We start from the raw sequence: 25,844 nt of genomic DNA, 5'->3' as shown, positions 1-25,844 counted from the left end.
ACTGGCTAGGGTGCAAATTGAATCCTACTGAATGGGGATGGAAAAATGAAAATTACAAGCTATAGTCTGTCAAACGAAAGAAGAGCCCTGAGAAATTTGTCCAAATTGGTGTCGCCACCGTCGACCCCATAGTACTTTATCAACTTGTTTTGTTTTGTCAGTAGTCGTCTTTAGTATAGTCTGCTATAAACAGATAGGCTTAATCGCAATAGAACCAATACATTTTGCAATATATTTTTAATATGTTTATGTTTCATGGTTTTTTACGGTCATCGAGCCTTAAAGAATATAAAACAAAATTAACGACAAGACACCAGTTTTATCTTTGTTGAACTAGCATTGCAATATATTTTAATGACATAAGTTAAAGTACTTGTCCATAAGTAGTTCAGCATCAAAGTGTCTTCAGTCCACGTCTTCATCGGAGTCCTCGCTGTCTTCTTCAATTGTGGTTTCGATGATAAGATCACTTTCGCAATACTCATGCATTATATTTTCGACGTGCTCTATTGCCTTACGCCAATTTTCTGGTGTCAAACGTTCACTTGTACCCATATCAGATCAATCGGATTAAACTGGCAATGGTACGGTGGAATCCTCACTACCGTGTGACCTCTACTTTTAGCAACCTCGTCAATTTCGTACTTCATTGTTCTGGACCTGTGACGCTTTATTATTTCATGAAGTTCAAGTCGAGAATATAATGCATGAGTATTGGGAAAAAGATTCCATCATCGAAACCACAATTGAACCTCTTAAAGTTAATATGCAAGAAGATAGCGAAGACTGATGAAGACGTGGACTGAAGACGCTTTGATGCTGAACTACTTAGACTTATGGACAAGTACTTTAACTTATGTCATTAAAATATATTGCAATGCTAGTTCAACAAAGATAAAACTGGTGTCTTGTCGTTAACTTTGTTTTATATTCTTTAATACTCGATGATCGTAAAAAACCATGAAACATAAACATATTAAGTATATATTGCAAAATGTATTGGTGCGATTAAGCCTATCTGTTTACAGCAGACTATATTGCAGACGACTATTAACAAAACAAAACAATTTGATAAAGTACTATGGGGTCGATGGTGGCGACATCAATTTGGACAAATTTCTCAGGGCTCTTCTTTCATTTGACAGACTGTAGTCCCCATCAAAATGAATCATCCTCCAGCTTCAGAGTACTTTTTAAAAAAATACGTTGTGGATGCAAGACAGGTTGCTTAAACAATCGATGTTTTTGTAATAAAAACAAATATGGAATGTACTGTCGCATGCAGTAATTGCAAAGGCATTTGCCAAAACACTTTAGTTATTGATATGTAAGTTAGTTTACTTCATTGAAATTAAAATATAACTATAATAACCAGTTTTATCATTTAATTCTTCGTGCAAATTTCATTCACTTAGATTTTTTGTTTAGGGGGTGTTACTCAACCCTGAATATCAAAATAACCGCTGCTTAATCGTAAACCAATGTCTGTACATGTTTTGTGGAGGATAATAATAGCTACAATTCTGTTATCGTAAAATGGTAATCGGATAATTAGAACAGAAGTTATTAATTAATTAGTCATTTTTACCCCCACCGACCAGCGTTAAGGCCTTTACAAAAGGGTCAAAGGGGAATTTATATTTCAGGAACTATGAATAATCAGGGAAATAAATATTTTAAAGAGATTATGAACATATTTTAAAGGGATAGGGAAACGTTGGTTATTTAATATAAAAAGTCGTTACAATTTCAAGTTTAATATTATTATACGTAAGTACCGTCCTAAGTCATTCAACTTACTCAACGACTGTAAAGCTATCTGCGGACCCTAAAATTTTATTATACTTTGGAAAAGCCACCCCCAATCATTGATTTCAGATCTCTCTAGTGATTGGTTTTGAGCCATGTCTTGCAATAACTTTTCAAGCAACGAACTCATGACGCAGGAAGTCCAATTAAATGCCTTCAGAGATTTTCTTATCAAGAAAAAGGGTCCGATAATTTGGTTTCCAAGAATGCCCTCCCAAAAATGCACATTAAGGATTAAGGTACCATCCCTAAATAGCTTCGTCAGAGAACAGTAACTTTCTAAAAAATGATGGATCGGCTTCAATTTGTTCACGCAAAGGTTTTGCCGTCTTAGGTAATCCTCGTAAACATTGACAGTTTTTTGGTGAAACATAGAGTAGTTTTGATAAATTTACCTAAAATTTGTCTTATCATTTTTAATATTTTGAAATGTTTTTCAAAAAACTCGTTTTCTGTCAGTAAAATGTAACCTAAATGACTAATTTCGTGTCGGTGATTTATACAATTTCCCGTGTATTCCTATGGGATTTTAGGAATTGTAAATTATCGAATTCGTATCGATGAAATGTAATATAAATGATCAATAACGTTTCGATGGATTTTTACTTCTAACACGATATGCGGTGTTACATTAACGTTTTACGTTTTCCACAAATTTTTGATTACGCGGCCGATCCTTTTAATAAAAATAGTAAGTATTACCCGTACAAAAATTTTAAGCTGTAATTCATCTGCATACGCGCTTTTTTATCGCTACCACGCTGTAATATGTATACATTAAGGCTAAATTTTCAGCAGGTCGAAAAACGCGAAAATTTCACAGCAATTCCAGAACTGCAAATTGTCTGCCGTTTCTACATTTTCTGTTTATTAACTGTTAATTGTCTATACTGACAGAAATATGCAGCGCGATTCTGCAAACGCGATGCAAAAGTAGAAATAACAGCTGCTAGTTTAAAACTGTAATTTGACCACAGTTATAGACATGTTACAGGTCTGCAAAAGTGATGAAAAAGTAGACATACCAGCTACTAGTTTAAAACTGCAACTTGACCACATTTATAGACATGTTACAGGCCTGCAAATGTGATGCAAAAGTAGAATTCCAGCTGCCAATTTAAAACTGCAATTTGACTATATTTATTGACATGTTACAGGTCTGCAAAAGTGATGGAAAAGTAGAAATCCAGCTGCCTTTTTAAAACTGTAATTTGATGATATTTATAGACATTTTACAGGTCTACAAAACTTATGGAAAAGTAGAAATACCAGATGCTAGTTTAGAACTGTAATTTGACTACATTTATAGACATGTTACGAGTCTGAAAAAGGATCAAAAAGTAGAATTCTAGATGTCAATTTAAAACTGTAATTTGACCATTTTTATAGACATGTTTTAGGTCTGCAAAAGTGATGGAAAAGTTTAAATCTAGCTTAAAATTTAAAACTGTAGCTATTCCACCCTTATAGACATATTGCTGGTATTCAATTCAAGAAAAATATCCTACTTTTGAATACCTGAAATATGGGTCTAAATTTGGTCAAATTACAGTTTCAAATTAGCAGCTGGATGTCTACTTTTCCATCACTCTTTCAGACCTGTAACATGTCTATAAATGTGTTCAAATTGCAGTATTAAATTAGCAGCTGGATTTCTACTTTTCTAACACTTTTGCAGACCTGTAACATGTCTATAAATGTGGTCAAATTGCAGTTTTAAATTAGCAGCTGGATTTCTACTTTTGTATCACTTTTGCAGGCCTGTAACATGTCTATAAAAATGGTCAAATTACAGTTCTAAACTAGCAGTTGCATTTCTACTTTTCCATCACTTTTGCAGACCTGAAACATGTCTATAAAAATGGTCAAATTACAGTTCTAAATTAGCAGCTGGATTTCTACATTTCCATCACTTATGCAGACCTGTAACATGTCTATAAGAACGAACAAATTACACTTTTAAACAGCAGCTGGTAATTCTACTTTTGCATAGCGTTTGCAGAATTGCGCTGCATATTTCTGCCAGGCTTGACAGTTAACAGTTAACAAAATGAAATTGTAAAAACGGTAGTCAATTTGCAGTTCTATAAATGCTGTGAATTTTTCCCGTTTTTTGAGCTGCAGAAAATCTAGCCTTAATGTATACATATTACAGCGTGGTAGCGATAAAATAGCGTGTATTCAGATGAATTACAGCAAAATATTTTTGTAAGGGATGAGTACAAGTTGGGAATCCAAAATAAACCTCTCCAAGTCGAGACGCAATTTAGAGGCTATTTTTAAATATTTAAATAAATATATTTGATATTTATTAATTTAATCGTCATTAATTTACCTTAATTCTAGTTAAATCGTTTTAAGAAACTTTATTCCTAAAATCATATTAAACATAGCTATTGTTGACGTTTGAACTCAAGCGTAAGCCTCTTAAACAATTTTTGGAAATTATGGGTAGATATGGCGACTGATGCACAATAATTGATAAGAAAACCCGCAATGACCCTGCAAAGCATCTGAAACGCGCCTTCAATGATCCTGCAAAGTATCTGAAACGCGCCTGCAATGATCCTGCAAAGTATCTGAAACGCGCCTGCAATGATCCTGCAAATTTTCTGAAACGCGCCAGGAATGACCCTACAAAGTATCTGAAACGCACCTGCTATGATCCTACAAAGTATCTGAAACGCACTTGCAATGATCCTACAAAGAATCTGAAACGCACCTGCAACTACCCTACAAAGTATCTGAAACGCGCCTGCAATTATTCTAAAAAGTATCTGAAACGCACCTGCAATGATCCTGCAAAGTATCTGAAACGCGCCTGCAATGATCCTGCGAAGTATCTGAAACACATCTGCAATTACCCTACAAAGTATCTGAAACGCGCCTGCAATTATTCTAAAAAGTATCTGAAACGCACCTGCAATGATCCTGCAAAGTATCTCAAAAGCACCTGCAATGATCCTGCGAAGTATCTGATACACATCTGCAATTATCCTACAAAGTATCTGAAACGCGCCTGCAATGATCCTGCAAAGTATCTGAAACGCGACTACAATTATCCCACATTGTATCTGAAACGCGCCTGCAACTTTCCTACAAAGTATCTGAAACGCGTCTGCAATTATCCTACAAAGTATCTGAAACGCGCCTGCAACTACCCTACAAAGTATCTGAAACGCGCCTGCAACTACCCTACAAAGTATCTGAAACGCGCCTGCAACTACCCTACAAAGTATCTGAAACGCGAGAGAGTAAGGATAGCCTTATAACCCAGGTTTTACCCCCCTTCTTTCCCCCCTTTCAGGGGGGGGGGTAAAACCTGGGTTATAAAGCCATCCCTGGGGTGGGGGGGAGATGGGGGGGAATTGATGACGTCACGTGATGGTGTTGGAGGAGGGGGGGAAATGGGGGTTGAATTGATGACTTCACGTGATGTTGGCGGGAAATTTGAATTGATGAGCCACCCCTTTAGGGGGGAAATTGATGACGTCACGTGATGGTGTTGGGGGGGAGATGGGGGGATTGATGACGTCACGTGATGGTGTTGGCGGGAAATTTGAATTGGTGGTGGTTTTCTTGATGACGTCACGGCTAATTTTTGATGACGTCACGTGGCTGGTACCTATAGGGATAGGCTTATTCTATGATAGATCCTGAAAAAGATAGGCTTATGCTAGGCTTATTCTATGGTAGATCCTGGTAGGCTTATGCTAGGCTATTCTATGGAATATCTTGAAAGATAGACTTATGCTAGGCTTTTTCTATGTTAGATCCTGGGTGGTTTATGCAATTATAGATGTTGAAATATAGGTTTATGATAGGCTTATTCTATGGTAATCTTGAAAGATAGGCTTATGCTATATTAGATCATGAAAAAGATAGACTTATTATATGGTAGATCCTGGCAGGCTTATGCTGTATTAGATTCTTTGGTAAATGCTACAAAAATATACTCTTATGCTAGGTTATTCTATGGTAGATCCTAGGCGTTTTACAATAGCTTCGTACATGCATTTTATAACTTGATCATTCAAAAGGTTGTAGTGAAATTTCATAAAACTAAATTTCTCGTTCAGTTTCCCTGCCACGGCCTTTGTTAGAGTGAAGACGCTACCCTCGTTGAATACTATCTTCCCCTACATAAAGGTTACTTTTATTTTCAAGTTTAAGTAACGACAATTACCCAATTCGCCAGTTTCCAACCCTGAATAGATCTCCGTCCACTTCTCCATAAATTCCTTCAAAACGTCTTCCAAGATGCTAACAATGGTTCCAACCATCCTTTTTATTGTCAAAAGTAGGCTTAGCTCGTATCACCCCGAAAACGGCATAACATTCATGCCCATAGTCTAACGAGTGCATTTGCGCGGTTTTCTTCAGAGTACGGGTTGATATTTAGCCTGAGGGTATATTGACTGATGCTTGTCTTTTTTTATTGTCCTTTATTGGCTACATACAAGGTGGTTTAGGACCTTAAAAGGGGGCGTGGCTAAAGCGTAAGGAATGGAATTTATCCTAATCGGCATTTTATTTATAGGTAAACACGACCAGACGAGTTTTAATGACGTCACGTGTCTAAATCTTAGGCTTATGCTATAGTAATTCTTGAAACATAGGCTTTTGCTAGGTTTATTCTTGGTAAATGCTGAAAAATATAGTCTTATGCTAAGTTAGATCCTGGAAAAGATAGGCTTATGCTAGGTTATTTTAGTTGTATAGGCGGAAGAATTAGAGTTTGTATTAGATTTAGAACATTTAATGAGCACAAAAATCTGATTTTTCATAGAAATATTAATACAGTTTTTTTCATTCGAATACTACTAAAATACCCATGAATATTGATTAAAATACTGGCATTTATATAATTCTACCTAAAAAACACCAATTTTACCCTGCACAAGTTCCTTATTATATACTAATACTGATTTTCATACGAATAATACTAAATTACACGTGATTTATATAAAATACATGCAACGGTTATAGCTGACTACTAGTAAAATAACCATGAATATTAATTAAAATACGAGCATTTATATCAAACAACCTAAAAAACATCAATTTTACGTTACTTCTAAGACGTCAAAACAACGCTCCCGGGTGGGCTCGAACCACCAACCTTTCGGTTAACAGCCGAACGCGCTAACCATTGCGCCACGGAAGCTTTGAAAAAGACTGATTGCCACGTATTGTGGAAAAATTTTGCCTTTTTACGTTACTTCTAAAACTTCAAAACAACGCTCCCGGGTGGGCTCGAACCACCAACCTTTTGTGGAAAAATTTTGCCTTTTTACGTTACTTCTAAGACTTAAAAAACAACGCTCCCGGGTGGGCTCGAACGACCTCCCTTTCGGTTAGCAGCCGAACGCGCTAACCATTGCGCCACGGAAGCTTAGAAAAACATTGATTGTCACGTATTGTGGAAAAATTTTGCCTTTTTAAGTTACTTCTAAGACTTAAAAAACAACGCTACCGGGTGGGCTCGAACGACCTCCCTTTCGGTTAGCAGCCGAACGCGCTAACCATTGCGCCACGGAAGCTTAGAAAAACATTGATTGTCACGTATTGTGGAAAAATTTTGCCTTTTTACGTTATTTCTAAGACTTCAAAACAAGGCTCCCGGGTGGGCCCGAACGACCAACCTTTCGGTTAACAGCCGAAAGCGCTAACCATTGCGCCACGGAAGCTTTGAAAAAGACTGATTGCCACGTATTGTGGAAAAATTTTGCCTTTTTACGTTACTTCTAAAACTTCAAAACAACGCTCCCGGATGGGCTCGAACCACCAACCTTTCGGTTAACAGCCGAACGCGCTAACCATTGCGCCACGGAAGCTTTGAAAAAGACTGATTGCCACGTATTGTGGAAAAATTTTGCCTTTTTACGTTACTTCTAAAACTTCAAAACAACGCTCCCGGGTGGGCTCGAACCACCAACCTTTTGTGGAAAAATTTTGCCTTTTTACGTTACTTCTAAGACTTAAAAAACAACGCTCCCGGGTGGGCTCGAACGACCTCCCTTTCGGTTAGCAGCCGAACGCGCTAACCATTGCGCCACGGAAGCTTAGAAAAACATTGATTGTCACGTATTGTGGAAAAATTTTGCCTTTTTAAGTTACTTCTAAGACTTAAAAAACAACGCTACCGGGTGGGCTCGAACGACCTCCCTTTCGGTTAGCAGCCGAACGCGCTAACCATTGCGCCACGGAAGCTTAGAAAAACATTGATTGTCACGTATTGTGGAAAAGTTTTGCCTTTTTACGTTATTTCTAAGACTTCAAAACAAGGCTCCCGGGTGGGCCCGAACGACCAACCTTTCGGTTAACAGCCGAAAGCGCTAACCATTGCGCCACGGAAGCTTTGAAAAAGACTGATTGCCACGTATTGTGGAAAAATTTTGCCTTTTTACGTTACTTCTAAAACTTCAAAACAACGCTCCCGGATGGGCTCGAACCACCAACCTTTCGGTTAACAGCCGAACGCGCTAACCATTGCGCCACGGAAGCTTTGAAAAAGACTGATTGCCACGTATTGTGGAACAATTTTGCCTTTTTACGTTACTTCTAAAACTTCAAAACAACGCTCCCGGGTGGGCTCGAACCACCAACCTTTTGTGGAAAAATTTTGCCTTTTTACGTTACTTCTAAGACTTAAAAAACAACGCTCCCGGGTGGGCTCGAACGACCTCCCTTTCGGTTAGCAGCCGAACGCGCCAACCATTGCGCCACGGAAGCTTAGAAAAACATTGATTGTCACGTATTGTGGAAAAATTTTGCCTTTTTAAGTTACTTCTAAGACTTAAAAAACAACGCTACCGGGTGGGCTCGAACGACCTCCCTTTCGGTTAGCAGCCTAACGCGCTAACCATTGCGCCACGGAAGCTTAGAAAAACATTGATTGTCACGTATTGTGGAAAAGTTTTGCCTTTTTACGTTATTTCTAAGACTTCAAAACAACGCTCCCGGATGGGCTCGAACCACCAACCTTTCGGTTAACAGCCGAACGCGCTAACCATTGCGCCACGGAAGCTTAGAGAAATATTGATTTTCACGTATCGGGCCTTTTTACGTTACTTCTAAGACTTCCAAACAACGCTCGCGGTTGGGCTCGAACCACCAACCTTTCGGTTAACAGCCGAACGAGCTAAGCATTGCGCCACGGAAGCTAAGAGAATGATTGATTGTCAGGTATTGCGGAAAAATTGTGACTTTTTACGTTACTTCTAAGACTTCAAAACAACGCTCAGTGGTAGGCTCGAACCACCAACCTTTCGGTTAACAGCCGAACGCGCTAACCATTGCGCCACGGATGCTTAGAAAAACATTGATTGTCACGTATTGTGGAAAATTTTGCCTTTTTACGTTACTTCTAAGACTTAAAAAACAACGCTCCCGGGTGGGCTCGAACGACCTCCCTTTCGGTTAGCAGCCGAACGCGCTAACCATTGCGCCACGGAAGCTTAGAAAATCATTGATTGTCACGTATTGTGGAAAAATTTTGCCTTTTTACGTTATTTCTAAGACTTCAAAACAAGGCTCCCGGGTGGGCCCGAACGACCAACCTTTCGGTTAACAGCCGAAAGCGCTAACCATTGCGCCACGGAAGCTTTGAAAAAGACTGATTGCCACGTATTGTGGAAAAATTTTGCCTTTTTACGTTACTTCTAAAACTTCAAAACAACGCTCCCGGATGGGCTCGAACCACCAACCTTTCGGTTAACAGCCGAACGCGCTAACCATTGCGCCACGGAAGCTAAGAGAAATATTGATTTTCACGTATCGGGCCTTTTTACGTTACTTCTAAGACTTCCAAACAACGCTCGCGGTTGGGCTCGAAGCACCAACCTTTCGGTTAACAGCCGAACGAGCTAAGCATTGCGCCACGGAAGCTAAGAGAATGATTGATTGTCAGGTATTGCGGAAAAATTGTGACTTTTTACGTTACTTCTAAGACTTCAAAACAACGCTCAGTGGTAGGCTCGAACCACCAACCTTTCGGTTAACAGCCGAACGCGCTAACCATTGTGCCAAGGAAGCTTAGAAAAACATTGATTGTCACGTATTGTGGAAAATTTTGCTTTTTTACGTTACTTCTAAGACGTCAAAACAACGCTCCCGGGTGGGCTCGAACCACCAACCTTTCGGTTAACAGCCGAACACGCTAACCATTGCGCCACGGAAGCTTAGAAAATGATTGATTGTCAGGTATTGCGGAAAAATTTTGCCTTTTTACGTTACTTCTAAGACGTCAAAACAACGCTCCCGGGTGGACTCGAACCACCATTCTTTCGGTTAACAGCCGAACGCGCTAACCATTGCGCCACGGAAGCTTAGAAAAAGATTGATTGCCGCGTATTGTGGAAAAATTTTGCCTTTTTACGTTATTTCTAAGACTTCAAAACAACGCTCAGTGGAAGGCTCAAACCACTAACCTTTCTGTTATTACCCGAACGCGCTAACCATTGCGCCACGGAAGCTTAGCATAACATTGATTGTCACGTATTGTGGAAAAATTTTGCCTTTTTACGTTACTTCTAAGACTTCAAAACAACGCTCCCGGATGGGTTCGAACAACCAACCTTTCGGTTAACAGCCGAACGCGCTAACCATTACGCCATGGAAGCTTAGAAAAACATTGATTGTCACGTATTGTGGAAAAATTTTGCCTTTTTACGTTATTTCTAAGACTTCAAAACAAGGCTCCCGGGTGGGCTCGAACGACCAACCTTTCGGTTAACAGCCGAAAGCGCTAACCATTGCGCCACGGAAGCTTAGAAAAACATTGATTGTCTCGTATTGTGGAAAAATTTTGCCTTTTTACGTTACTTCTAAGACTTCAAAACAACGCTCCCGGATGGGTTCGAACCACCAACCTTTCGGTTAACAGCCGAACGCGCTAACCATTACGCCATGGAAGCTTAGAAAAACATTGATTGTCACGTATTGTGGAAAAATTTTGCCTTTTTACGTTATTTCTAAGACTTCAAAACAAGGCTCCCGGGTGGGCTCGAACCACCAACCTTTCGGTTAACAGCCGAAAGCGCTAACCATTGCGCCACGGACGCTTTGAAAAAGTCTGATTGCCACGTATTGCGGAAAAATTTTGCCTTTTTACGTTACTTCTAAAACTTCAAAACAACGCTCCCGGGTGGGCTCGAACCACCAACCTTTCGGTTAACAGCCGAAAGCGCTAACCATTGCGCTACGGAAGCTTTGAAAAAGACTGATTGCCACGTATTGTGGAAAAATTTTGCCTTTTTACGTTACTTCTAAAACTTCAAAACAACGCTCCCGGGTGGGCTCGAACCACCAACCATTCGGTTAACAGCTGAAAGCGCTAACCATTGCGCCACGGACGCTTTGAAAAAGACTGATTGCCACGTATTGTGGAAAAATTTTGCCTTTTTACGTTACTTCTAAAACTTCAAAACAACGCTCCCGGGTGGGCTCGAACCACCAACCTTTCGGTTAACAGCCGAAAGCGCTAACCATTGCGCCACGGAAGCTTTGAAAAAGACTGATTGCCACGTATTGTGGAAAAATTTTGCCTTTTTACGTTACTTCTAAGACGTCAAAACAACGCTCCCGGGTGGGCTCGAACCACCATTCTTTCGGTTAACAGCCGAACGCGCTAACCATTGCGCCACGGAAGCTTAGAAAAAGATTGATTGCCGCGTATTGTGGAAAAATTTTGCCTTTTTACGTTATTTCTAAGACTTCAAAACAACGCTCAGTGGAAGGCTCAAACCACTAACCTTTCTGTTATTACCCGAACGCGCTAACCATTGCGCCACGGAAGCTTAGCATAACATTGATTGTCACGTATTGTGGAAAAATTTTGCCTTTTTACGTTACTTCTAAGACTTCAAAACAACGCTCCCGGATGGGTTCGAACCACCAACCTTTCGGTTAACAGCCGAACGCGCTAACCATTACGCCATGGAAGCTTAGAAAAACATTGATTGTCACGTATTGTGGAAAAATTTTGCCTTTTTACGTTATTTCTAAGACTTCAAAACAAGGCTCCCGGGTGGGCTCGAACCACCAACCATTCGGTTAACAGCCGAAAGCGCTAACCATTACGCCACGGAAGCTTAGAAAACATTGATTGTCACGTATTGTGGAAAAAGTTTGCCTTTTTACGTTATTTCTAAGACTTCAAAACAAGGCTCCCGGGTGGGCTCGAACGACCAACCTTTCGGTTAACAGCCGAAAGCGCTAACCATTGCGCCACGGAAGCTTAGAAAAACATTGATTGTCACGTATTGTGGAAAAATTTTGCCTTTTTACGTTATTTCTAAGACTTCAAAACAAGGCTCCCGGGTGGGCTCGAACGACCAACCTTTCGGTTAACAGCCGAACGCGCTAACCATTGCGCTACGGAAGCTTTGAAAAAGTCTGATTGCCACGTATTGCGGAAAAATTTTGCCTTTTTACGTTACTTCTAAAACTTCAAAACAACGCTCCCGGGTGGGCTCGAACCACCAACCTTTCGGTTAACAGCCGAAAGCGCTAACCATTGCGCTACGGAAGCTTTGAAAAAGACTGATTGCCACGTATTGTGGAAAAATTTTGCCTTTTTACGTTACTTCTAAGACGTCAAAACAACGCTCCCGGGTGGGCTCGAACCACCATTCTTTCGGTTAACAGCCGAACGCGCTAACCATTGCGCCACGGAAGCTTAGAAAAAGATTGATTGCCGCGTATTGTGGAAAAATTTTGCCTTTTTACGTTATTTCTAAGACTTCAAAACAACGCTCAGTGGAAGGCTCAAACCACTAACCTTTCTGTTATTACCCGAACGCGCTAACCATTGCGCCACGGAAGCTTAGCATAACATTGATTGTCACGTATTGTGGAAAAATTTTGCCTTTTTACGTTATTTCTAAGACTTCAAAACAACGCTCCCGGATGGGTTCGAACCACCAACTTTTCGGTTAACAGCCGAACGCGCTAACCATTACGCCATGGAAGCTTAGAAAAACATTGATTGTCACGTATTGTGGAAAAATTTTGCCTTTTTACGTTATTTCTAAGACTTCAAAACAATGCTCCCGGGTGGGCTCGAACCACCAACCATTCGGTTAACAGCCGAAAGCGCTAACCATTACGCCACGGAAGCTTAGGAAACATTGATTGTCACGTATTGTGGAAAAAGTTTGCCTTTTTACGTTATTTCTAAGACTTCAAAACAAGGCTCCCGGGTGGGCTCGAACGACCAACCTTTCGGTTAACAGCCGAAAGCGCTAACCATTGCGCCACGGAAGCTTAGAAAAACATTGATTGTCACGTATTGTGGAAAAATTTTGCCTTTTTACGTTATTTCCAAGACTTCAAAACAAGGCTCCCGGGTGGGCTCGAACGACCAACCTTTCGGTTAACAGCCGAAAGCGCTAACCATTGCGCCACGGACGCTTTGAAAAAGACTGATTGCCACGTATTGTGGAAAAATTTTGCCTTTTTACGTTACTTCTAAAACTTCAAAACAACGCTCCCGAGTGGGCTCGAACCACCAACCTTCCGGTTAACAGCCGAACGCGCTAACCATTGCGCCACGGAATCTTAGAGAAATATTGATTTTCACGTATCGTGCCTTTTTACGTTACTTCTAAGACTTCCAAGCAACGCTCGCGGTTGGGCTCGAACCACCAACCTTTCGGTTAACAGCCGAACGCGCTAACCATTGTGCCACGGAAGCTTAGAAAATGGATGATTGTCAGGTATTGTGGAAAATTTTGCCTTTTTACGTTACTTTTAAGACGTCAAAACAACGCTCCCGGGTGGGCTCGAACGACCAACCTTTCGGTTAACAGCCGAAGGCGCTAACCATTGCGCCACGGAAGCTTAGAAAAACATTGATTGTCACGTATTGTGGAAAATTTTGCCTTTTTACGTTACTTTTAAGACGTCAAAACAACGCTCCCGGGTGGGCTCGAACCACCAACCTTTCGGTTAACAGCCGAACGCGCTAACCATTGCGCCACGGAAGCTTAGAAAATGATTGATTGTCAGGTATTGCGGAAAAATTTTGCCTTTTTACGTTACTTCTAAGACGTCAAAACAACGCTCCCGGGTGGGCTCGAACCACCAACCATTCGGTTAACAGCCGAAAGCGCTAACCATTGCGCCACGGAAGCTTTGAAAAAGACTGATTGCCACGTATTGTGGAAAAATTTTGCCTTTTTACGTTACTTCTAAAACTTCAAAACAACGCTCCCGGGTGGGCTCGAACCACCAACCTTTCGGTTAACAGCCGAAAGCGCTAACCATTGCGCCACGGAACCTTTGAAAAAGACTGATTGCCACGTATTGTGGAAAAATTTTGCCTTTTTACATTACTTCTAAAACTTCAAAACAACGCTCCCGGGTGGGCTCGAACCACCAACCTTTCGGTTAACAGCCGAACTCGCTAACCATTGCGCCACGGAAGCTTAGAGAAATATTGATTTTCACGTATCGTGCCTTTTTACGTTATTTCTAAGACTTCAAAACAAGGCTCCCGGGTGGGCTCGAACCACCAACCATTCGGTTAACAGCCGAAAGCGCTAACCATTGCGCCACGGAAGCTTTGAAAAAGACTGATTGCCACGTATTGTGGAAAAATTTTGCCTTTTTACGTTACTTCTAAAACTTCAAAACAACGCTCCCGGGTGGGCTCGAACCACCAACCTTTCGGTTAACAGCCGAAAGCGCTAACCATTGCGCCACGGAAGCTTTGAAAAAGACTGATTGCCACGTATTGTGGAAAAATTTTGCCTTTTTACGTTACTTCTAAAACTTCAAAACAACGCTCCCGGGTGGGCTCGAACCACCAACCTTTCGGTTAACAGCCGAAAGCGCTAACCATTGCGCCACGGAACCTTTGAAAAAGACTGATTGCCACGTATTGTGGAAAAATTTTGCCTTTTTACGTTACTTCTAAAACTTCAAAACAACGCTCCCGGGTGGGCTCGAACCACCAACCTTTCGGTTAACAGCCGAACGCGCTAACCATTGCGCCACGGAAGCTTAGAGAAATATTGATTTTCACGTATCGTGCCTTTTTACGTTACTTCTAAGACTTCCAAACAACGCTCGCGGTTGGGCTCGAACCACCAACCTTTCGGTTAAAAGCCGAACGCGCTAACCATTACGCCACGGAAGCTTAGCATAACATTGATTGTCACGTATTGTGGAAAAATTTTGCCTTTTTACGTTACCTCTAAGACTTCAAAACAACGCTCCCGGGTGGGCTCGAACCACCAACCTTTCGGTTAACAGCCGAACGCGCTAACCATTACGCCACGGAAGCTTCGAAAAACATTGATTGTCACGTATTGTGGAAAAATTTTGCCTTTTTACGTTATTTCTAAGACTTCAAAACAAGGCTCCCGGGTGGGCTCGAACGACCAACCTTTCGGTTAACAGCCGAAAGCGCTAACCATTGCGCCACGGAAGCTTTGAAAAAGACTGATTGCCACGTATTGTGGAAAAATTTTGCCTTTTTACATTACTTCTAAAACTTCAAAACAACGCTCCCGGGTGGGCTCGAACCACCAACCTTTCGGTTAACAGCCGAACTCGCTAACCATTGCGCCACGGAAGCTTAGAGAAATATTGATTTTCACGTATCGTGCCTTTTTACGTTACTTCTAAGACTTCCAAACAACGCTCGCGGTTGGGCTCGAACCACCAACCTTTCGGTTAACAGCCGAACGCGCTAACCATTGCGCCACGGAAGCTAAGAGAATGATTGATTGTCAGGTATTGCGGAAAAATTGTGACTTTTTACGTTACTTCTAAGACTTCAAAACAACGCTCCCGGGTGGGCTCGAACCACCAACCTTTCGGTTAACAGCCGAACTCGCTAACCATTGCGCCACGGAAGCTTAGAGAAATATTGATTTTCACGTATCGTGCCTTTTTACGTTATTTCTAAGACTTCAAAACAAGGCTCCCGGGTGGGCTCGAACCACCAACCCTTCGGTTAACAGCCGAAAGCGCTAACCATTGCGCCACGGAAGCTTTGAAAAAGACTGATTGCCACGTATTGTGGAAAAATTTTGCCTTTTTACGTTACTTCTAAAACTTCAAAACAACGCTCCCGGGTGGGCTCGAACCACCAACCTTTCGGTTAACAGCCGAAAGCGCTAACCATTGCGCCACGGAACCTTTGAAAAAGACTGATTGCCACGTATTGTGGAAAAATTTTGCCTTTTTACGTTACTTCTAAAACTTCAAAACAACGCTCCCGGGTGGGCTCGAACCACCAACCTTTCGGTTAACAGCCGAACGCGCTAACCATTGCGCCACGGAAGCTTAGAGAAATATTGATTTTCACGTATCGTGCCTTTTTACGTTACTTCTAAGACTTCCAAACAACGCTCGCGGTTGGGCTCGAACCACCAACCTTTCGGTTAAAAGCCGAACGCGCTAACCATTACGCCACGGAAGCTTAGCATAACATTGATTGTCACGTATTGTGGAAAAATTTTGCATTTTTACGTTACCTCTAAGACTTCAAAACAACGCTCCCGGGTGGGCTCGAACCACCAACCTTTCGTTTAACAGCCGAACGCGCTAACCATTACGCCACGGAAGCTTCGAAAAACATTGATTGTCACGTATTGTGGAAAAATTTTGCCTTTTTACGTTATTTCTAAGACTTCAAAACAAGGCTCCCGGGTGGGCTCGAACGACCAACCTTTCGGTTAACAGCCGAAAGCGCTAACCATTGCGCCACGGAAGCTTTGAAAAAGACTGATTGCCACGTATTGTGGAAAAATTTTGCCTTTTTACGTTACTTCTAAAACTTCAAAACAACGCTCCCGGGTGGGCTCGAACCACCAACCTTTCGGTTAACAGCCGAAAGCGCTAACCATTGCGCCACGGAAGCTTTGAAAAAGACTGATTGCCACGTATTGTGGAAAAATTTTGCCTTTTTACGTTACTTCTAAAACTTCAAAACAACGCTCCCGGGTGGGCTCGAACCACCAACCTTTCGGTTAAAAGCCGAAAGCGCTAACCATTGCGCCACGGAACCTTTGAAAAAGACTGATTCCCACGTATTGTGGAAAAATTTTGCCTTTTTACGTTACTTCTAAAACTTCAAAACAACGCTCCCGGGTGGGCTCGAACCACCAACCTTTCGGTTAACAGCCGAACGCGCTAACCATTGCGCCACGGAAGCTTAGAGAAATATTGATTTTCACGTATCGTGCCTTTTTACGTTACTTCTAAGACTTCCAAACAACGCTCGCGGTTGGGCTCGAACCACCAACCTTTCGGTTAAAAGCCGAACGCGCTAACCATTACGCCACGGAAGCTTAGCATAACATTGATTGTCACGTATTGTGGAAAAATTTTGCCTTTTTACGTTACCTCTAAGACTTCAAAACAACGCTCCCGGGTGGGCTCGAACCACCAACCTTTCGGTTAACAGCCGAACGCGCTAACCATTACGCCACGGAAGCTTCGAAAAACATTGATTGTCACGTATTGTGGAAAAATTTTGCCTTTTTACGTTATTTCTAAGACTTCAAAACAAGGCTCCCGGGTGGGCTCGAACGACCAACCTTTCGGTTAACAGCCGAACTCGCTAACCATTGCGCCACGGAAGCTTAGAGAAATATTGATTTTCACGTATCGTGCCTTTTTACGTTACTTCTAAGACTTCCAAACAACGCTCGCGGTTGGGCTCGAACCACCAACCTTTCGGTTAACAGCCGAACGCGCTAACCATTGCGCCACGGAAGCTAAGAGAATGATTGATTGTCAGGTATTGCGGAAAAATTGTGACTTTTTACGTTACTTCTAAGACTTCAAAACAACGCTCAGTGGTAGGCTCGAACCACCAACCTTTCGGTTAACAGCCGAACGCGCTAACCATTGTGCCACGGAAGCTTAGAAAATGGATGATTGTCAGGTATTGTGGAAAAATTTTGCCTTTTTACGTTACTTCTAAGACTTCAAAACAACGCTCCCGGGTGGGCTCGAACGACCTCCCTTTCGGTTAACAGCCGAACGCGCTAACCATTGCGCCACGGAAGCTTAGAAAAACATTGATTGTCACGTATTGTGGAAAATTTTGCCTTTTTACGTTACTTTTAAGACGTCAAAACAACGCTCCCGGGTGGGCTCGAACCACCAACCTTTCGGTTAACAGCCGAAGGCGCTAACCATTGCGCCACGGAAGCTTAGAAAAACATTGATTGCCGCGTATTGTGGAAAAATTTTGCCTTTTTACGTTATTTCAAAGACTTCAAAACAACGCTCAGTGGAAGGCTCGAACCACTAACCTTTCTGTTATTACCCGAACGCGCTAACCATTGCGCCACGGAAGCTTAGCATAACATTGATTGTCACGTATTGTGGAAAAATTTTGCCTTTTTACGTTACTTCTAACACTTTAAAACAACGCTTCCGGGTGGGCTCGAACCACCAACCTTTCGGTTAACAGCCGAACGCGCTAACCATTACGCCACGGAAGCTTAGAGAAACATTGATTGTCACGTATTGTGGAAAAATTTTGTCTTTTTACGTTATTTCTAAGACTTCAGAACAAGGCTCCCGGGTGGGCTCGAACGACCAACCTATCGGTTAACAGCCGAAAGCGCTAACCATTGCGCCACGGAAGCTTTGAAAAAGACTGATTGCCACCTATTGTGGAAAAATTTTGCCTTTTTACGTTACTTCTAAAACTTCAAAACAACGCTCCCGGGTGGGCTCGAACCACCAACCTTTCGGTTAACAGCCGAACGCGCTAACCATTGCGCCACGGAAGCTTAGAAATTGGATGATTGTCAGGTATTGTGGAAAAATGTTTTTCTTTTTACGTTACTTCTAAGACTTCAAAACAACGCTCCCGGGTGGGCTCGAACCACCAACCTTTCGGTTAACAGCCGAACGCGCTAACCATTGCGCCACGGAAGCTTAGAAAATGATTGATTGTCAGGTATTGCGGAAAAATTTTGCCTTTTTACGTTACTTCTAAAACTTCTAAACAACGCTCCCGGGTGGGCTCGAACTACCAACCTTTCGGTTAACAGCCGAACGCGCTAACCATTGCGCCACGGAAGCTTAGAAAAAGATTAATTGCCGCGTATTGTGGATAAATTTTGCCTTTTTACGTTACTTCTAAGACTTCAAATCAACGCTGCCGGGTGGGCTCGAACCACCAACCTTTCGGTTAACAGCCGAACGCGCTAACCATTGCGCCAATGAAGCTGAGAAAAACACTGATTGTCACGTATTGTGGGAAAAGTTTGCCTTTTTACGTTACTTCTAAGACTTCAAAACAACGCTCCCGGGTGGGCTCGAACCACCACAACCTCTCAGTTAACAGCCGAACGCGCTAACCATTGCGCCACGGAAGCTTAGAAAAAGACTGATTGCCGCGTATTGTGGAAAAATTTTGCCTTTTTACGTTATTTCTAAGACTTCAAAACAACGCTCAGTGGAAGGTTCGAACCACTAACCTTTCTGTTATTACCCGAACGCGCTAACCACTGCGCCACGGAAGCTTAGCATAACATTGATTGTCACGTATTGTGGAAAAATTTTGCCTTTTTACGTTATTTCTAAGACTTCAAAACAAGGCTCCCGGGTGGGCTCGAACCACCAACCTTTCGGTTAACAGCCGAAAGCGCTAACCATTGCGCCACGGAAGCTTTGAAAAAGACTGATTGCCACGTATTGTTGAAAAATTTTGCCTTTTTACGTTACTTCTAAAACTTCAAAACAACGCTCCCGGGTAGGCCCGAACCACCAACCTTTCGGTTAACAGCCGAAGGCGCTAACCATTGCGCCACGGAAGCTTAGAAAAACATTGATTGTCACGTATTGTGGAAAATTTTGCCTTTTTACGTTACTTTTAAGACGTCAAAACAACGCTCCCGGGTGGGCTCGAACCACCAACGTTTCGGTTAACAGCCGAACGCGCTAACCATTGCGCCACGGAAGCTTGGAAAATGATTGATTGTCAGGTATTGCGGAAAAATTTTGCCTTTTTACGTTACTTCTAAGACGTCAAAACAACGCTCCCGGGTGGGCTCGAACCACCATTCTTTCGGTTAACAGCCGAACGCGCTAAGCATTGCGCCACGGAAGCTTAGAAAAAGATTGATTGCCGCGTATTGTGATAAATTTTGCCTTTTTACGTTATTTCTAAGACTTCAAAACAACGCTCAGTGAAAGGCTCAAACCACTATCCTTTCTGTTATTACCCGAACGCGCTAACCATTGCGCCACGGAAGCTTAGCATAACATTGATTGTCACGTATTGTGGAAAAATTTTGCCTTTTTACGTTATTTCTAAGACTTCAAAACAAGGCTCCCGGGTGGGCTCGAACCACCAACCATTCGGTTAACAGCCGAACGCGCTAACCATTGCGCCACGGAAGCTTAGAGAAATATTGATTTTCACGTATCGTGCCTTTTTACGTTACTTCTAAGACTTCCAAACAACGCTCGCGGTTGGGCTCGAACCACCAACCTTTCGGTTAACAGCCGAACGCGCTAACCATTGCGCCACGGAAGCTAAGAGAATGATTGATTGTCAGGTATTGCGGAAAAATTGTGACTTTTTACGTTACTTCTAAGACTTCAAAACAACGCTCAGTGGTAGGCTCGAACCACCAACCTTTCGGTTAACAGCCGAACGCGCTAACCATTGTGCCACGGAAGCTTAGAAAATGGATGATTGTCAGGTATTGTGGAAAAATTTTGCCTTTTTACGTTACTTCTAAGACTTCAAAACAACGCTCCCGGGTGGGCTCGAACGACCCCCCTTTCGGTTAACAGCCGAACGCGCTAACCATTGCGCCACGGAAGCTTAGAAAAACATTGATTGTCACGTATTGTGGAAAATTTTGCCTTTTTACGTTACTTTTAAGACGTCAAAACAACGCTCCCGGGTGGGCTCGAACCACCAACCTTTCGGTTAACAGCCGAAGGCGCTAACCATTGCGCCACGGAAGCTTAGAAAAACATTGATTGCCGCGTATTGTGGAAAAATTTTGCCTTTTTACGTTATTTCAAAGACTTCAAAACAACGCTCAGTGGAAGGCTCGAACCACTAACCTTTCTGTTATTACCCGAACGCGCTAACCATTGCGCCACGGAAGCTTAGCATAACATTGATTGTCACGTATTGTGGAAAAATTTTGCCTTTTTACGTTACTTCTAACACTTTAAAACAACGCTCCCGGGTGGGCTCGAACCACCAACCTTTCGGTTAACAGCCGAACGCGCTAACCATTACGCCACGGAAGCTTAGAGAAACATTGATTGTCACGTATTGTGGAAAAATTTTGTCTTTTTACGTTATTTCTAAGACTTCAGAACAAGGCTCCCGGGTGGGCTCGAACGACCAACCTATCGGTTAACAGCCGAAAGCGCTAACCATTGCGCCACGGAAGCTTGGAAAAAGACTGATTGCCACCTATTGTGGAAAAATTTTGCCTTTTTACGTTACTTCTAAAACTTCAAAACAACGCTCCCGGGTGGGCTCGAACCACCAACCTTTCGGTTAACAGCCGAACGCGCTAACCATTGCGCCACGGAAGCTTAGAAATTGGATGATTGTCAGGTATTGTGGAAAAATGTTTTTCTTTTTACGTTACTTCTAAGACTTCAAAACAACGCTCCCGGGTGGGCTCGAACCACCAACCTTTCGGTTAACAGCCGAACGCGCTAACCATTGCGCCACGGAAGCTTAGAAAATGATTGATTGTCAGGTATTGCGGAAAAATTTTGCCTTTTTACGTTACTTCTAAAACTTCTAAACAACGCTCCCGGGTGGGCTCGAACTACCAACCTTTCGGTTAACAGCCGAACGCGCTAACCATTGCGCCACGGAAGCTTAGAAAAAGATTAATTGCCGCGTATTGTGGATAAATTTTGCCTTTTTACGTTACTTCTAAGACTACAAAACAACGCTCCCGGGTAGGCCCGAACCACCAACCTTTCGGTTAACAGCCGAACGCGCTAACCATTGCGCCACGGAAGCTTAGTAAAACATTGATTTTCACGTATTGTGGAAAGATTTTGCCTTTTTACGTTACTTCTAAGACTTCAAATCAACGCTGCCGGGTGGGCTCGAACCACCAACCTTTCGGTTAACAGCCGAACGCGCTAACCATTGCGCCACGGAAGCTTAGAAAAACACTGATTGTCACGTATTGTGGGAAAAGTTTGCCTTTTTACGTTACTTCTAAGACTTCAAAACAACGCTCCCGGGTGGGCTCGAACCACCACAACCTCTCAGTTAACAGCCGAACGCGCTAACCATTGCGCCACGGAAGCTTAGAAAAAGACTGATTGCCGCGTATTGTGGAAAAATTTTGCCTTTTTACGTTACTTCTAAGACTTCAAATCAACGCTGCCGGGTGGGCTCGAACCACCAACCTTTCGGTTAACAGCCGAACGCGCTAACCATTGCGCCACGGAAGCTTGGAAAATGATTGATTGTCAGGTATTGCGGAAAAATTTTGCCTTTTTACGTTACTTCTAAGACGTCAAAACAACGCTCCCGGGTGGGCTCGAACCACCATTCTTTCGGTTAACAGCCGAACGCGCTAAGCATTGCGCCACGGAAGCTTAGAAAAAGATTGATTGCCGCGTATTGTGATAAATTTTGCCTTTTTACGTTATTTCTAAGACTTCAAAACAACGCTCAGTGAAAGGCTCAAACCACTATCCTTTCTGTTATTACCCGAACGCGCTAACCATTGCGCCACGGAAGCTTAGCATAACATTGATTGTCACGTATTGTGGAAAAATTTTGCCTTTTTACGTTATTTCTAAGACTTCAAAACAAGGCTCCCGGGTGGGCTCGAACCACCAACCATTCGGTTAACAGCCGAACGCGCTAACCATTGCGCCACGGAAGCTTAGAGAAATATTGATTTTCACGTATCGTGCCTTTTTACGTTACTTCTAAGACTTCCAAACAACGCTCGCGGTTGGGCTCGAACCACCAACCTTTCGGTTAACAGCCGAACGCGCTAACCATTGCGCCACGGAAGCTAAGAGAATGATTGATTGTCAGGTATTGCGGAAAAATTGTGACTTTTTACGTTACTTCTAAGACTTCAAAACAACGCTCAGTGGTAGGCTCGAACCACCAACCTTTCGGTTAACAGCCGAACGCGCTAACCATTGTGCCACGGAAGCTTAGAAAATGGATGATTGTCAGGTATTGTGGAAAAATTTTGCCTTTTTACGTTACTTCTAAGACTTCAAAACAACGCTCCCGGGTGGGCTCGAACGACCCCCCTTTCGGTTAACAGCCGAACGCGCTAACCATTGCGCCACGGAAGCTTAGAAAAACATTGATTGTCACGTATTGTGGAAAATTTTGCCTTTTTACGTTACTTTTAAGACGTCAAAACAACGCTCCCGGGTGGGCTCGAACCACCAACCTTTCGGTTAACAGCCGAAGGCGCTAACCATTGCGCCACGGAAGCTTAGAAAAACATTGATTGCCGCGTATTGTGGAAAAATTTTGCCTTTTTACGTTATTTCAAAGACTTCAAAACAACGCTCAGTGGAAGGCTCGAACCACTAACCTTTCTGTTATTACCCGAACGCGCTAACCATTGCGCCACGGAAGCTTAGCATAACATTGATTGTCACGTATTGTGGAAAAATTTTGCCTTTTTACGTTACTTCTAACACTTTAAAACAACGCTCCCGGGTGGGCTCGAACCACCAACCTTTCGGTTAACAGCCGAACGCGCTAACCATTACGCCACGGAAGCTTAGAGAAACATTGATTGTCACGTATTGTGGAAAAATTTTGTCTTTTTACGTTATTTCTAAGACTTCAGAACAAGGCTCCCGGGTGGGCTCGAACGACCAACCTATCGGTTAACAGCCGAAAGCGCTAACCATTGCGCCACGGAAGCTTGGAAAAAGACTGATTGCCACCTATTGTGGAAAAATTTTGCCTTTTTACGTTACTTCTAAAACTTCAAAACAACGCTCCCGGGTGGGCTCGAACCACCAACCTTTCGGTTAACAGCCGAACGCGCTAACCATTGCGCCACGGAAGCTTAGAAATTGGATGATTGTCAGGTATTGTGGAAAAATGTTTTTCTTTTTACGTTACTTCTAAGACTTCAAAACAACGCTCCCGGGTGGGCTCGAACCACCAACCTTTCGGTTAACAGCCGAACGCGCTAACCATTGCGCCACGGAAGCTTAGAAAATGATTGATTGTCAGGTATTGCGGAAAAATTTTGCCTTTTTACGTTACTTCTAAAACTTCTAAACAACGCTCCCGGGTGGGCTCGAACTACCAACCTTTCGGTTAACAGCCGAACGCGCTAACCATTGCGCCACGGAAGCTTAGAAAAAGATTAATTGCCGCGTATTGTGGATAAATTTTGCCTTTTTACGTTACTTCTAAGACTACAAAACAACGCTCCCGGGTAGGCCCGAACCACCAACCTTTCGGTTAACAGCCGAACGCGCTAACCATTGCGCCACGGAAGCTTAGTAAAACATTGATTTTCACGTATTGTGGAAAGATTTTGCCTTTTTACGTTACTTCTAAGACTTCAAATCAACGCTGCCGGGTGGGCTCGAACCACCAACCTTTCGGTTAACAGCCGAACGCGCTAACCATTGCGCCACGGAAGCTTAGAAAAACACTGATTGTCACGTATTGTGGGAAAAGTTTGCCTTTTTACGTTACTTCTAAGACTTCAAAACAACGCTCCCGGGTGGGCTCGAACCACCACAACCTCTCAGTTAACAGCCGAACGCGCTAACCATTGCGCCACGGAAGCTTAGAAAAAGACTGATTGCCGCGTATTGTGGAAAAATTTTGCCTTTTTACGTTATTTCTAAGACTTCAAAACAACGCTCAGTGGAAGGTTCGAACCACTAACCTTTCTGTTATTACCCGAACGCGCTAACCATTGCGCCACGGAAGCTTAGCATAACATTGATTGTCACGTATTGTGGAAAAATTTTGCCTTTTTACGTTATTTCTAAGACTTCAAAACAAGGCTCCCGGGTGGGCTCGAACCACCAACCTTTCGGTTAACAGCCGAAAGCGCTAACCATTGCGCCACGGAAGCTTTGAAAAAGACTGATTGCCACGTATTGTTGAAAAATTTTGCCTTTTTACGTTACTTCTAAAACTTCAAAACAACGCTCCCGGGTAGGCCCGAACCACCAACCTTTCGGTTAACAGCCGAAGGCGCTAACCATTGCGCCACGGAAGCTTAGAAAAACATTGATTGTCACGTATTGTGGAAAATTTTGCCTTTTTACGTTACTTTTAAGACGTCAAAACAACGCTCCCGGGTGGGCTCGAACCACCAACGTTTCGGTTAACAGCCGAACGCGCTAACCATTGCGCCACGGAAGCTTGGAAAATGATTGATTGTCAGGTATTGCGGAAAAATTTTGCCTTTTTACGTTACTTCTAAGACGTCAAAACAACGCTCCCGGGTGGGCTCGAACCACCATTCTTTCGGTTAACAGCCGAACGCGCTAAGCATTGCGCCACGGAAGCTTAGAAAAAGATTGATTGCCGCGTATTGTGATAAATTTTGCCTTTTTACGTTATTTCTAAGACTTCAAAACAACGCTCAGTGGAAGGCTCAAACCACTATCCTTTCTGTTATTACCCGAACGCGCTAACCATTGCGCCACGGAAGCTTAGCATAACATTGATTGTCACGTATTGTGGAAAAATTTTGCCTTTTTACGTTATTTCTAAGACTTCAAAACAAGGCTCCCGGGTGGGCTCGAACCACCAACCATTCGGTTAACAGCCGAAAGCGCTAACCATTGCGCCACGGAAGCTTTGAAAAAGACTGATTGCCACGTATTGTGGAAAAATTTTGCCTTTTTACGTTACTTCTAAAACTTCAAAACAACGCTCCCGGGTGGGCTCGAACCACCAACCTTTCGGTTAACAGCCGAAAGCGCTAACCATTGCGCCACGGAAGCTTTGAAAAAGACTGATTGCCACGTATTGTGGAAAAATTTTGCCTTTTTACGTTACTTCTAAAACTTCAAAACAACGCTCCCGGGTGGGC

The 25,844-nt window shown here is 42.8% G+C and overlaps 6 non-coding genes across 6 annotated transcripts; all 6 read right to left on the bottom strand.

Annotated features, from left to right (window-relative positions):
- Nucleotides 1–7,131: 7,131 nt before the first annotated feature.
- TRNAS-GCU (transfer RNA serine (anticodon GCU)) lies at nt 7,132–7,204 on the bottom strand. The gene has a single exon. It is a non-coding gene; the product is annotated as a tRNA-Ser (tRNA).
- A 75-nt stretch (nt 7,205–7,279) lies between these two features.
- TRNAS-GCU (transfer RNA serine (anticodon GCU)) lies at nt 7,280–7,352 on the bottom strand. The gene has a single exon. It is a non-coding gene; the product is annotated as a tRNA-Ser (tRNA).
- Nucleotides 7,353–7,801: 449 nt separating this feature from the next.
- On the bottom strand, nt 7,802–7,874 carry TRNAS-GCU (transfer RNA serine (anticodon GCU)). The gene has a single exon. It is a non-coding gene; the product is annotated as a tRNA-Ser (tRNA).
- A 75-nt stretch (nt 7,875–7,949) lies between these two features.
- Nucleotides 7,950–8,022, bottom strand: TRNAS-GCU (transfer RNA serine (anticodon GCU)). The gene has a single exon. It is a non-coding gene; the product is annotated as a tRNA-Ser (tRNA).
- Nucleotides 8,023–8,471: 449 nt separating this feature from the next.
- TRNAS-GCU (transfer RNA serine (anticodon GCU)) lies at nt 8,472–8,544 on the bottom strand. The gene has a single exon. It is a non-coding gene; the product is annotated as a tRNA-Ser (tRNA).
- A 652-nt stretch (nt 8,545–9,196) lies between these two features.
- TRNAS-GCU (transfer RNA serine (anticodon GCU)) lies at nt 9,197–9,269 on the bottom strand. The gene has a single exon. It is a non-coding gene; the product is annotated as a tRNA-Ser (tRNA).
- Nucleotides 9,270–25,844: the final 16,575 nt, after the last annotated feature.

This window comes from Phalangium opilio, unplaced genomic scaffold, assembly GCF_054372755.1.
Source record: "Phalangium opilio isolate 3A_F unplaced genomic scaffold, DU_Popi_V2 ptg000073l_1, whole genome shotgun sequence".
In the NCBI taxonomy this organism is placed as follows: Eukaryota; Metazoa; Arthropoda; class Arachnida; order Opiliones; family Phalangiidae; genus Phalangium; species Phalangium opilio.
This window is presented reverse-complemented; position numbering and strand designations above follow the sequence as displayed.